The sequence below is a fragment of the Macaca nemestrina genome, chromosome 11 (assembly GCF_043159975.1).
Source record: "Macaca nemestrina isolate mMacNem1 chromosome 11, mMacNem.hap1, whole genome shotgun sequence".
Lineage (NCBI taxonomy): Eukaryota > Metazoa > Chordata > Mammalia > Primates > Cercopithecidae > Macaca > Macaca nemestrina.
The window spans coordinates 103,028,873-103,042,382 of NC_092135.1; the positions used below are offsets into that span (position 1 = coordinate 103,028,873).

Consider the following 13,510-nt stretch of genomic DNA (forward strand, 5'->3'; position numbering starts at 1 on the left):
GTATAACTTTTTTTAAAAGTTCCTGAAAAAAAGTCATTTGGGAAAAGCCAAAGTTTGTCAAAGAATCCATGCTAGAAATAAAGGTCACTTTATTTTCTTAGCCTCCATCTTTTTCTCCCTAGGCTATAATCTAAGAATCTGGGGGAAATGTTTTGAAGTTAGTTTTGAAATTCTTTTCTGATTATTTATTCAGACAAGACAATTTATCCAGTAATTTTGCTTACAATTAGTTTTCATTGTATTTGTAGAATGAGAAAGTAAATATTATTCTAAAGTTTCAATCAGTTTACAACTCCAAGAGAAATAACACGTCTGTTTTGGTGATACCTCCTAAAGATAAATTTAGCTCAATTTAACAGCATGAAGTTTTTGAAAATCCACTAATATCTTGGTATTTCAAACAACTTTTTATGCCTGTGGAATGTTTGTGCAACATTTGGAGACTGCTTAGAGCACCTGTTATGAGGGAAATCTCAAGCTAGAAGAACAGAGGCTTATTCCACTTTGCAAAGGTCAGCTGCTTCTTCTTTTAAAGCAAAACATATGCTTAAAATGGTTAGAATTGTACATAGTACTCATTTTTCCATTTGAAATATATACTGTAAAGTTAAACGTACATACTCCAATGCTGACAATCCGTATTTTGTACTGATTTTCAGAAAAGTATCTGTAGTGGCCCTTTTAAAATAAACCAAATGGAACTTAATGACCTATAGTCTTCGTGGGTTTTCCTCTGTCTTTTGGAACCAAGCTGGTGAAGCAGTCTGCTGGCACGTGGCTGCTGGAGGGCTTTGTGGCAGCTTCTCTTCATCTGAAGCCAGCCTTGTGGCTTCAGCAACCTTACAGCCCCATCATTCATTTGCATAATGGATGCCTTTTTATCCATTATGCAAATGGTATGAGAGGAAAATTAGGCAATAAGGGAAGACGAAAGGAGAAAATTGCTCTTGCTTGTTTTAATATTCTATTTATAAGCAAGCACTGTGGTCTTCAAATGACCGAACCTCAGAGTACTTCTGTGCCGGAGAATTTGTTTTCACCTCTCTCTTACGAGTGTTCTCAGGGAAAAAAGTTTGTTTTCTTCAGCTTTTTTGTTGTAATATCGGAACAACATAATATTGAATGCAAGAAAAAAAAATCAGCTGAGATTCCCCTTCTTTGAAAGTGGACGTTTTACTTCTTCCATAATGATTTTTGATAAGTCAGAGAAAACAATATTTATTACATGAGTACACACCAAATAGATCCCTTACTCATAATAACTAATTTAAGCCTCATGATACTTAGTCAGCTTTTATTATTTTTATCTTTTCAGAGTTGAGGAATAGGCACAGAGAAGTTTAGTAACTCAGCAGAAATCACAAAGCTATTAGTTGGTAGAGCCAGGATTTGAACTCTTGCTGGCTGCAGTGTGAGGAACCATTTTGCTGTGCTGCCTCCAATATGCAGTTCCTAAAACGGCCAACTAATATAACTGTTTTGGGGTTTACTTTGAGAATATATGCCAAAATCCTGAAAATACTAAACTCCTTGGTCTACAATCTCATTTCACTTAGTACCAGATTAAATGATGAGACTAGCTCACTTTTAGGTGGGAAACACTGCTTTCCAACCATTTGGCCTGAAACCTTGGCATCACCTCCAGTTCCACCGTTTCCTTCTACCTCCCCCACTCTGTCAGCTCTTCAGCTTCCTCATCCACAGCCACCACAGCAGGCCAGAGCTTTGCCATCAATTAGACTATTGCAGAGGCCTCAGACTGACCTCTTTGTTTACAATGTCTGCTTTCTCCAGTCCCTGCTGTTGCCAGAGCTGCCTTTCTAAATCACAAATCTGATTATATAATATAACTCCCCTGCTTGACGACCTTCACTGGCTTCCCATCACCCTGAAAACCATATCCAAACTCGTTAGCAAGCTGATGCAGATGGTTCCTCTGAATCAGCAGGAGAAATGTGGGCAAGGATGAATGATGTAAAAAAATCATCCCTTACCCACCTTCATGGTTCTAGCAATTTGAGTACTTTGCATTTCTGGAACTTAAAAAGCAAAGAAAAAACTTATTTGTCAGGTTTTTCAGATAGAGAGGTTAAAGAAGGAAGCAACACAGCCAGCTTTGGTCTCCACCCATTCTGTTTCCTTGTTGGCTCCAGGGCAGGATGTGGCCATAGGCTATGCACCTCCAGATGGAGAGATGTGGTTGGCAGTAGAGGCGGTATTCGTGGCACTGCTGGGAGTGGGACCTGGCCATGCTGTCTGGTCCACCCTGAAAGCCTGCTTAGGTGAAGAATGGGAAGGGCAGTGAGAGGGGTTTTGCACCACCTGTGCCCCAGCAGTTCCTACTAACAGGGTGCTTATGACGGGCCAGCCATTGAACTCTCACCCTTCATCTCCCTTCCCCAGTCAGCTCCTGTAGGCCATTGGAACTGGTTGTACTTTTCACAGCTCATTCACCCAACCCGGTACAACAGAAATAGGGCTTAATTTTTACTGGTTTTCTCACTCCAAAGGCCATTTTCTTAAGAAAATAGCAAATTTAATCTTCATTGGCTCATGTTGCTTTGCTTAATTAAGCAGACACAATTCAACAAATATTAGGAATCAAGAGACATTTGTGGTTACATCACGTTGAGCACCCAAAATTTATGTTTTTCTGGTATCTGATATCAAAAGATACTCAATGTTCAGTATAATTTTTATATTTTTTCCCACACAAGATAACCATCAACAATATTCTATTAAAAACCAACAACCACCTTCTCCATATAATACATACAGAGGTGGACCTCTCCCATTCTTTCTTTATCTTCCGGGATGTAATTCTTACACATGCATATTCATATTCCCAGGCCCTTCATGATGTAGCTGCTTCCTCTCTGCCCACCTTTATTGCTGGCCACTCTTTCACAGTCACCTTAACCTGCAGCCACTGTGAACCACTCGCCATTCCAAATTTACTACCTTCAGATATCTGTGCCTTTGCGGATACTGTTCTCTCTACCTGGCTTACTCCTTTGTCTCTTATGTAGTGAACTCATATGCACCTTTTAAGTTCAAGCTCAAATATGACCTTGTTCATGAAGCCTTGTCCAAATCCTTAAAACAGTACAGTAAGCATACAATAAGTATTATTTCTTAATTCCTCATCTAACAATCAAGGGTTACAAAGATGAACAGCAGACATCTACTGACATAAAGGGGTTCATAGTCATACCCTATAAGCTAATGGGGTATGTATTTTTCATTTGTAAGATGAGTTTTAAATCAAGTGGGCAACCACATAATTCTAACCTCATTCATCTAAATTATGTCTTATCATTTATTTTCTAATGGATTTTCTAATGTAATGCTGAATGACTGAGCCCTGACTCAGCCCTAAGTAGCAAATCACTTTCACACTTTAAGATTCTGTGACTCTGAAATCGGCCAAAGCATGTTACCATATAGTACAGAGATTGCTGGCCTGAGAGTTCGTTTAAATGATGAGCTGCGGTAACCAAAATACCAGGCAAAATTGGAAAGAATCATATTCACGTGATCTATTTGGACTTAAGAATCATCTAGTTCAAGAATTTTCCAAGTCTTCTCTGTGAAACCCCACGGTTCTTCTGAGCATGTATTAGGGTTTCAATGGATGCTTGATTCTAGTTAATAAATAACACTTATTGAGCGCTTAAGTTCCAGATGCTATTTAAATTTGTTCATTCTCCATCTCTGGACAAATAGGATTGGTTATGCTAGTATAGAAGAAAGGGTGCAGAAGTCTATAAAGTAGCCAATAAACAAAATCCCAATGCTTATCTACCCCAAAACCTCACCTCCACTCAAAAGACCTATGCATGCCTCAGAAAAAGTTTTGTGAAATGCTGACCTAGAAATACACAGTTCCACAGAATTTTATAATTAACAATTGTCTAGGTAATCAACATTATTTAACAAATGAGCAAATAAAAGCTTAAATTCAATGTATACTCTGATGTTGAATAAGGAACTAGAACTGGAAGCCAGATCTCTCAGCTTCTAGAACAGTGCTTGTTCAGTTACATGACTTTTTAAAAATTAATTATAGATTTCAATTATCCATATATTTTAGGTACTATATGTGATAGCACCTCATGTCTTTTTGGAATTGAGTAGAGTGTAAATTAATAAATAGATACTATGCATAGCTATAAATCAAAAGCTACTGAGAGAATAAATACCAGAAAATGGAGGTGGAGAAAATATCTTTTAAATCCTATAAGTTTCAGAAATGAGTTTGCTTCCGTCTTCTTATCGTCTCATCATGTGTGTGTGTGTGTGTTTGTGTGTGTAGGAAAGTTCCACTAAAACCAGTGTTCTAATGGGATCCGTAGGTATGGGGATTTTTTGAAAATAATGTGGATATTTTAATACACTTTTTGATTTTTTAAATATGTACATATAGGGCCATCTGTAAAAAAGACAAATTAGTGAGGAAAATTATTTTGAAGTTTAGGAGGGTAGGAGTCTCCCGGCCCTTCCTCTGACTAGTCCCTGCGCTGCCTTCATGATTAGCACCTAACCACCTACTGTTCCCTAAGAGTCTTTTTGTGGCCATAGCCCAGGGTTGGCCCAACCCAGTCTTTGTCCCTTGAGAGTCAGTGATATGGAGCTAGTTCGAGACCCTGCAGTATTCGATCTAGCTGTGTGATCAGGGTAAGTCATGTAACCTATCTCTATCAGAACCAAATTTTTCCAAACAAAAAATAAATCAGGACGAATCTGGGACACATTCTAGCGAAGTAAAAATTGAAAACCAAGGCTATCCAGGTCACTCCCTGATGTATCACCACCATCTCTCTCCCTGGGCCAGTTTCCTCATCTATAAAATAAGCTGTCCTTTTTCCAGTGGACCATGATGGTTCCATGAGTGTTTTGTTAATACCAAACTGAATTTGGATCCAACTCCATGCCTCGGCCAATTTCCCTCCTAGGACCTCAATTAATTAGTAGTTTTTTACTTTGTATCTTTTGATAATTTTTCTCAGTACTTCTTGATTGAAATTTGCTGATTTGGGTTCAAGGTTTCATGGGAAAATATTTATTTCGTGAAATTATTTTAGTAATGTAATTTAAGTAGTGTTTCAGGATAAAAAGTACTTTAAACTTGGCTGTTACCATGCTTGTGATCTAGATTACCTTGATATAAAGTAATTTGATTAAAGTTTGGCGTTGAAGTGGTATTAGCTTTATTCTCCTCTTGTATGTTAAACTTTGAAGATGAGCTACTTTCTATTTGAAAGTGATTCTTGTTTTTAAGACTTGAAAGCTCAAAGGTGCCTCAGATGCTTTATTGTTTCCATGTGTGTTTGTGCTTCTTCAAAACCGAAATGGAAATTATGATTATGTGTTTGTTATAATATCATTATTTTCAAAACACTGAGTTCTCTTTATTTGCAGTGGCGTTCAGCGAATACTGTGTAGCTATAGATTCCTGATGAAAAATGTGACCATTTTCTATCTGATTTTGACTAATTTACTGCATAAAGGAAACATATGGGAACATTTTTCTCAATTTTTAACCAAACCAAATCCCTTTATGGCACTGATCTTCAGGAAAACATAAAGAAAGGGGAAGTTTATTCCTTTAATTAGGCTGCCGTGTGTAAGTAGCTGCTGTGCCCATAATGTGAGTTTAAGTATTGGCATCTGATCCTAGACAAACACACTCACACCACACACATAGCAGAACTAAAGCTCAGGGTCGGGTTATGCTTCTGATGAAGCCTTTGAATTCTGACTACAAAGCGTATAAGCATATGAGGGTTCCTTGTTGTTGGAAGCTCTTTGCTGTAGGCTGTGAAACCCAGAGTTAAAATTACCCAGAGTTAAAATTGCTTAGATGAATCCATAAGTTACAATTTGGTCATTGAGTTTCATCCTATTTGTTTCCTATTGAGGCTGATTATTCAAAAGTTAGCAGTTACAGAATAGCTTTTCTTTCTTTTCTTTTTCCTTCCCTGGGAGTCTGGTATTTTTTTCCCATCAAGGCTTAAATGAATGATGTTATAATTAACTATGGTAACCTTGCTAGGGGATCATCAATCAGTCATAGCCATATAGACAACAAAGTGTGTGCTTGCTTTCTGGTGTGACTATAACTAAACCAGGGCTAAGGAGGCTACAGTGTTACTAACCCATTTTGAGCACCACTCTTCTTTTGCTACTGTTTTCTTTTTTTAATTTTTTTCTTTTTTCTTTTTTTTTTTGTAGCAATGGGTCTTGCTATGTTGCTTAGGCTGATCATGAACTCCTGGCCTCAAGCAGTCCTCCTGCCTCAGCCTCCCAAAGCAAGAACCACCACGCCTTGGCTGTTTTGATTTTTATTTTAGATGTTGTTTTCAGAGTAGTGAAAAAGTAGCTCTGTGGGAAAATGGCAGGTTATTCGTTGAATATTTAAAATTAGCTTAATACTTTATAAAAGGGCCGGTGGTACCAGTTAAAGAATAAAGTCAACACCTAAAGACAAGTAGCCCCTAAAAACTATGAAAGGGTAATTACCATATAGGAGTAATTTTTGTTTGTATTAAGTAAAGCTATGAGTAATATTTTAAATATACAATTTTGAATATGCCTGGCATTACCTCCTTTTGCAGATGAATATATATAGGCCTCATAGTTGATCACTTCCTACCATTTTATAAAATTAAAATGATTAGGTTTGCTTGAAGACATGCTATAGTTTTATAAATGCATTTAAATGAAATATTATTTATTAAATTATATAGTGTTACACTTCAGAAAAATAAAAATTACCACCATCCTGACAGAACTTGTATTTTCATTTTTTTTGTTTTATATTCAGTTAACTTTTGTATTTTAGTCTTATTTCAATTTCCTTTTTTTTTCCACCTGCTTCAGTTACCCTTTTGTCTCTTTAATTTTGTGTGCTATATCTGATGGCTAAGTTTAGTACCTTAGTTGGTTGTACTCAAATAAAATAGAAAATTATTAAAAGGAATTTACATGTAACCTTTTAACCAAAAATGTAAGATACTACATACAACCATGCTCTCATTTTTGTTCTTTTTCCAGCTGTATTTTCTAAGTTGATTATGTGACCTCTAAAAAAACACAGAGTTCACCATCTCCCCTTTGGCCTCTTACCAATGCCGGACCCACACTGAGATGGAGTCTGCAGATCCTCTAATAAACAAACGGAATGAAAGGTCACCTTTCCTACTGTTCACTTGGTATTAGACCCCTGGGTTTTAAAGCCTCTTTTGCAGATTGCTTTTAATAGTAAGTCCAGTGAAGCCATGTTTGCAGAGGCCTAGTCCCTAAGTAGTGAAAATATTTTCAGCACTGCTATCATATTCAGCTTCTTGTAGTTCCCCCGACCACTGATAAATGATTTGCAGTTTGTCCTTTTAATAAAGGGGAGGAAAAAAGCCAAGCCATGCACCTCTGGCCTCTTCCCCATGTCCCCACCAGTAAAACCTCCATCGTCCTGCCTTGCAGCCAGTCCCCAGCTCACTCTCTTCTGTTTCAGGTACTCTGAGGCAGCTGAAACGCAGCCACACAGAATTGCCCTCTGTTCTGTAAATACAAGTACTGCTTTTCACAGCCTAATAAGGTTTAACATGTCTATTACAAAATGCCTTTAAATTACTTATCTGTATTAAGAATTTGTTGAAGATATGACTTAGATTTTTTATTTATACATTTTCATCTTTGGGACCATAAAATAAATTACATTTTCTCACAAATTTCTAATCATACCTAAATAAATTATTTATAGTAACCATGCTGATTTTCTTTTGCAGTTTGCAATTCAGGAATCTTGTTAACAATTTAATATATGGTAAAGCCCTTTTTGCACTGACAATGTAAATGTAACGTTTAGTCTTTGAGATATTTTCTTCTCTCTGAGTGTGTGTGTGTGTGATTTTTTTTTTAATTTTCTTTCCACCCAGATGGGCAGGCAAAAAAAAAAAAAAAATCCACTAATTTAATTATTTACAGAAGATCCATCTTAAGGACAAGTCACTCAGAGTTGGACATGCTTTCGTGACTGGCTTAGGATTTTCTCATTTGCTCTATCTGATAAAACCATATGATGAATTATGCCTCAATATATACACATTTGGTTATTTACTTTTTTTGTATCTTATTTGAAATTTTACTAAGATCTTGATTTGGCCCAGCGAAAGTAGGAAATACTGAAACAGCTTGATCTGTTCATTCTCACACCCCGAAGTGATAAGGAAAGGTGACAGCCTTTGCTCAGCAATAGCCATAAAAGAAGTCATCTCTTTTTTGCTTACCCTTTTTTTGTTAAATGTTTACCAGATAAAAGACAAAGACCTCCCAGATATCACCACCACACCCTGTCAATTTATCTTTGAAACAATGTATTCATCATATGGTACACAGAAAACAGTGCTCATCCTGTTTATTCATTGGCTTAATGGGAAAATGTTGATCGCTGTCAGAAAATACAAATAACTTTCTGTAAAATACAAGTAACTTTCTAAAAATATCAGAATAAATTCTGATTACTAATCTGTATAAATATGAGACTCTCTGCCAGACTCTTCAGACATCTTTACAGATGGAAGGAATTTGGAACTTTGGCAGGGGTTTGGTGTGTAAAATTAGAGGAAAGGAAATTATGTGGTACATCTTACTTTCTTTATTTTCTTTTTGTTTAAAAGGAAGACTTGACTATGGTTACATAATGTATGTTTGTGGAATATGGTGTGATCGGGGAAAATGGGTAGGCTTATTACCTTATCACAACCTATTTAAAATCATAACACTTACATTTGGTGTTTTAAGATAATATTGACTAAAATAAGCCAGAACTTCAATGTCCATATCAGTTTAAACTGTTGGAAAGAAAGTCGTTTTTATATTTTTTTATACTATTTGACCTAAAAAATGGCATAGATAGCAACAAACTGAATGGCCTTGTGTCATTTGGTTCTCTGTATAATTGTGATGATCAATTAAACTCTACTAGTGTTTTTAAAACAAATAGACTTTTTACCCCAGAGATCTGAAAGCATGAGGAAAACTTCTTGTTTTAGTCACAGTTCAGGGATAATGTCCTTTGACCTCAAGACTTTAGCTTGGTGTTACAGTGAACTGCCCTTATGGCAGAGTTCAGCATTTGCTCAGCTAACATCTGCTCTTTTTTGATGATTGGTCTTAACGATGCAGTTATGAAAATCAGTCTATCAGGTGTCAGTGCCAGAGAAAATGGTGGCATGCCTGTCACTCCCTTCAGTTAATCGATAATTATTTATTGATAGCCCAGTAGATTAAAAGCATTACGCTAGGCTTCCAGAGGACTATAAAATAATGCACATCACAAATTCATTCCCAAGTAGCTTGCAATCGAGTTGACTTAAAATAAATTACTGGATGAGTCTGTTAACTTGGCTAGGATTCCAAGCCAAGTTATATATTTTTATCATATATAACGATTGTTCTAATATTACAGAGTACACAATTATCAAACCTTATATTGAAGAAAGATCTTACCTCATAATAAATTCGTATGCTCACAGATTCCTCAAGTGTGTGTGCCATTAGTCAGTATGTGATATTTCTCATAGCTTGGTTAATTGTTTGTCTTTTACTTTGGTCTTCAGTTGATGGGGAGGTTCAAAGTATTCATAAAATTTTAACTTTTTAGTCTTTGATTCGACAGTCTTCATTGACTCTCTAGTTTGGCCAACTTTAATTTTATCTTGTATTAGGCAATTAAAAATACCTAAGCTTTCAAGTCTTTCTATTACTACCAACAGTGTCCTCTGCTCCCCAGACAGGGTCTACAAGGACCTAATGGGTTGGTGGATAAATGTCTATGCATCCATCCATCCATCCTTCTCCCTAAAGACACTCCAGTCAGATGTACTCTTTTAACCGTACATAGTTAATATAGAGACAAACCTTCTACCCAAATGAGTTCAGCAGGTGTACTGTTTAGAAGAATGTGTTGTGCCTAGTCTGGATGTACTTCTTACCTCCTTGCATTATTTTCACTAAGTACTGTGTAAATTACTGATTGAGGCTGGGCGCGGTGGCTCAAGCCTGTAATCCCAGCACTTTGGGAGGCCGAGACGGGCGGATCACGAGGTCAGGAGATCGAGACCATCCTGGCTAACACGGTGAAACCCCGTCTCTACTAAAAAATACAAAAAACTAGCCGGGCGAGGTGGCGGGCGCCTGTAGTCCCAGCTACTCGGGAGGCTGAGGCAGGAGAATGGTGTGAACCCGGGAGGCGGAGCTTACAGTGAGCTGAGATCCGGCCACTGCACTCCAGCCTGGGTGACAGAGCGAGACTCCGTCTCAAAAAAAAAAAAATTACTGATTGAAAACCAGTTGATGATCTTTTCTCTAAAGCTGTAGGCTGTACCTCAGACTAATTTATTAGCATGATATTGAGTGGTTTCAGCAAATTTCATTTTCAGTCCCTCTATTCTGACACAAAATACCATTTTCCAGTTGAATGTCAAAATAGTATAAACATAGCCCTATATGTAAACTTATCTGTGTTAAGGGGTGAATTGAGAAGGAGCAACTTGGCCATCTTGGAAAATGGTCTTTGAGAAGTTTGGAGAATGCGTTTAATGTCTTTTTCTCTTTTCAGATAATTCATTACCTTTAAAAACTTAAATGTCTTTAAAGTACCTTCCTTGACTGCCTTATTGTCCTGTTTTTAAAAAATAATGATTAGGATTTGTTTGATAGTTGCCACAAACTTCATGCCACAATATTCTGACTTCATAATAAGGTGAACAGTTATGTGAGGTTAGGCGAAATTTTTGTCTCTAATTCATCACTTCTTAAAATTAGGCTTTTATCTTAGTACCCAAAATATTGTGCTTTATATCTTCTCTAATATCTTGATGAAGTAAGTAGGCAATGGAATGTTTCCAAAAGAAATAAGGATGGAGAAATACACAGATTATATAATCTTACTTATTTACAGCAGTATAGTGCAGAAATTGAATACAAGCCCTGGAGCAAGCCTGCCTGGGGCAAATATGGCACTGCAACTTATAGGCTGCGTGGTTTTAGGCAAGTTACTTAAACCCACTGACTGTTCCTCATCTATAAAACAAGGGTGATATTACCTAATTGGATAGTGGCCTAACTGGATAGTTGCAAGCAACGAATGAATTCATATATATGTGTAAATGTAAAACATTGAGAATAATGCCTGCCACATAATAGGTGGTATATAACTGCTAGTCACTGTTAATTTCATTATTATATTTATTATGGATCATTAGGAGGAAAAAATATAAAATCTCCATGTATTTAGGTAACTGATTCTTTTTTTTTTTTTTTTTTTTTTTTTGAGTTGGAGTCTCACTATGTGGCCCAGGTTGGAGTTCTATGGCGTTATCTCAGCTCACTGCAACCTCCGCCTCCCGGACTCAAGTGATTCTTCTACCTTGGCCTCCTGAGTAGCTGGAACTACAGATGCAGGCCATCACACCCAGCTAATTTTTGTATTTTTTTAGTAGAGACAGCTTTCACTGTGTTGGTCAGGCTGGTCTCAAACTCCTGACCTCAAGTGATCTGCCCACCTCTGCCTCCCAAAGTGCTGGGATTACAAGCATGAGCCACTGGCACCTAGCCATGCAATTGATATTTTGATCTGGTCTTTTGTTATCCCTATTTCCCACTTTCAACTTTCAGCCCATAAGACCATGTTCTCTCTTTTTCACAAATTTAGATTCTGGTCGTCTTATGCCTTCTCCTAAACCATAAAATTAAATTTTGTTTTACCTCTCTTCAGACTTATGCGATAAATGGTAAAATGGCTTATTGAAGCCAAAACAGTAGCCAGGGATATTAATCAGAATAGTTTCAAATAATGCCTTTGTGCTTGATTTTAGAGATAAATAGAAGGGTGATTGCTTTGATCTTTTTTATCTTCAACTCAAGTATTTACTTTTATGTCCTCACCCTAATTTGGCATATAGTTCATAAGAATTTTCTTTGACAATTGGTAAGTGCATGCTGTCTGTGTTTGACAGTACTTTTATGTAGAGAAGAGGAATTTGTTTTTAATGTTGTTCTCCTCCCTCAATTGACCCAGAACACTGGCCAGGGTGCCAACAGGAAACGGCATACTCAAAGGTGTGTTTAGAGAGAATGTCATATAAAAAGATTATAAGTATTTCTGAAAATGGGACACCCAAGTTCTGAAAAGAATGGGGAGCCCTTACCAGCTAAGGCCTGAAAGGGGAAAGAGGAGAAAATCCTTACATATCTGATGAGGCTGCGGATGCTGGGGAAAGGCCCCTTAGAGGATCAGAATCTGCAACCTGTGCATGGCAAGTGTAGCCACTTTCAAAGCTGAAGCTGGCAGAGAGAGAACAGAGCAGATAAACACCCCAAGATTCCTCTCTTCCTACCCTCTGGTTTCCTGCTGATCCTTCCCGATGACTACATTCAAAAGGCAGCCAGAGGGAAAATGGTCTTCAGAAGGCACTGAGACACTGAATTAGAGCAGCCTCCAGGGGGCCAGAACAGGGCATGGAAGACTGGGGAGTGGTCTGGGAGAGAGTAACCAACACAAACATCTAGTCTGTGTGTCTCTGAGGTGAGATTTTTCTACAGTGCTGCTTTTTATTAAAATCATAGAGTGTTACAAAGATCAATAATGCTTTTAAAATTAGCCGACAGATAATTATTAATGTCTATTAGGCATGGAGTATCTCTATTGGAATATAAAAATTAGTAAAATTCAGTTTTTCTCTCAAGGTGTTCACAATTCTGTGCAACAGTTCTCACCCCTTTTCTATTTGTATTCAGACATAACATGGGTGTTATCAATATACACAATACGTCAATAGGGCAGTAGTCATCTTTTTGTGACATTCTTGTGCACAAAAGTTGTACCTACCTTACGTAATATACCTGTTTTGCTGACTATAATTTCATCAACTTTATCACTCAGTGAAGCACATCAGCTTTCAGCTTGCAAAAGTAGATTGAATGTACTTCTTTTTTGCCTCCTCCTTTCCTGACATTCATAAAAATGACAGTGTTTGACTGGGCATGGTGGCTCATGCCTGTAATCCTAGCATTCTGGGAGGCTGAGGTGAGAGGATCACCTGAGGTCAGGAGTTCGAGACCAGCTTGGCCAACATGGCAAAACCCTGTCTGTACTAAAAATACAAAAAAGTTAGCCAGGCGTGGTGGTGGGCACCTGTAATCCCAGCTACTCAGGATGCTGAGGCAGGAGAATTACTTGAACTAGGGAGGCAGAAGTTCCAATGAACAGAGATCACACCACTGTACTCCAGCCTGGAGAGACAAAATGAGACCCTGGTCTCCCTCCCAAAAAAAGACGGTTTTAATGTAAAACTAAAGGAGATGGAGGTAGATGGATAAAATGATTGGAAATGGGAAGAGAAAATGGAGAGTAAATAAAATCAGATCAACAGATGATTCTATCCTTAGACTGCCCTAGAGTAAAGGCTGGGATGAAGGTGGGTAGCCAGCCTGTCTATCTGCCTTC

The 13,510-nt window shown here is 37.6% G+C and overlaps 1 protein-coding gene across 5 annotated transcripts in view; it reads left to right on the top strand.

Moving 5' to 3' along the window:
* LOC105468044 (par-3 family cell polarity regulator beta) overlaps positions 1 to 13,510 on the top strand; it is a 1,086,746-nt gene that overhangs the window by 426,344 nt on the left and 646,892 nt on the right. The gene's annotated exons all lie outside the window — the stretch shown is intronic.